Here is a 1203-nt window from a genome sequence, read left to right on the forward strand (position 1 = left end):
CAGAGTTGCCCTTCACCAAAATGAGGTTTAATGGGGAAACAAGTACAGGAGAAGATAAGGAGCAACGTCGTAAGTAACAGGCTGTGAGAATACACGCAGCCTTCCAAGTGGAGATGTTGTGTAAGACGTCAGATCAATGAGCCCGGGTCCAGGGAAAGATGGAGGTTGGAAATACAGAGTTGGGAACTGATCCATCTATAGGGATAGAGTTCTGAAGCTGAAAGAGGTGATCCAAGGAGTGTGTGTGTCTGTCCCTATGCTTGTGTGTGAGTCAGTTTCTGCAGGGTAATGCCCGTCGCCTGTATTTCATGAGAGCTGTGTATACAACAGGGCAGATACTACACTTGATCTTAGCCAAAAGGCCGAGAAGCGATTATATATACAACAGGGCAGATGTGTACTAAACAGCATCTATTAAGCTCCCACTTTTTTTTTTAAAGATTTTATTTATTTATTTGACAGAGAGAGATCACAAGCAGGCAGAGAGGCAAGCAGAGAGAGAGAGAGAGAGAGGAGGAAGCAGGCTCCCCGCCAAGCAGAGAGCCCGATGCGGGACTCGATCCCAGGACCCTGGGATCATGACCTGAGCCGAAGGCAGAGGCTTAAACCACTGAGCCACCCAGGTGCCCCAAGCTCCCACTTTTTAAGCACAGACCTCAACAAAATAAAACCTGCACCCCAAATTCATCAGCCAAGAGCTTGGGAAGACGGATAAACCACCCACAGACGTGTGAGGAGGGGGAGTAAATTTCACCGTGCTTGAGACCTAACAGGCTTGGAACGAACGATGATGATTATCAGGTGATTTGGGAATGATTTGGGAAATAAAAAGACTCCGGCCTTCGGATTACCAGTGACTTGCATGACTATGAGCAAATCACTTCTCCTCTCTGAGCCTCTGTTTGCCCAAATGAAAAAAAAAAAAAAAAAAAAAAAAAAGGAGGAGGAGGAGGAGGAGGAGAAAAGGAAAGAAAGTGTGGGGGGAAAAAAGGAGGGAGTGGAACTAGATGACCCTTAACCTCTCCCTCTGTCAGAAACAGAAACCTTACCTTTTCTGGGAACTGGTTTGGTTTTCGGCTAGAGGGCTCCCCCAAGTGGTCAATGGGGGAGAAGGCAGCTTGCCGGGCAGGCTTATTAATTGAACCCATAGACTGATCATTCAGACACACTGGCTACCATTTTAGAGGCATTCTCTCCTTAAAT

The 1203-nt window shown here is 46.9% G+C and overlaps 1 pseudogene; it reads right to left on the reverse strand.

Annotated features, from left to right (window-relative positions):
* Positions 1-280: 280 nt before the first annotated feature.
* On the reverse strand, positions 281-374 carry LOC123930402 (annotated as a pseudogene).
* Positions 375-1203: the final 829 nt, after the last annotated feature.

Source organism: Meles meles, chromosome 18 (genome assembly GCF_922984935.1).
Source record: "Meles meles chromosome 18, mMelMel3.1 paternal haplotype, whole genome shotgun sequence".
NCBI lineage: Eukaryota > Metazoa > Chordata > Mammalia > Carnivora > Mustelidae > Meles > Meles meles.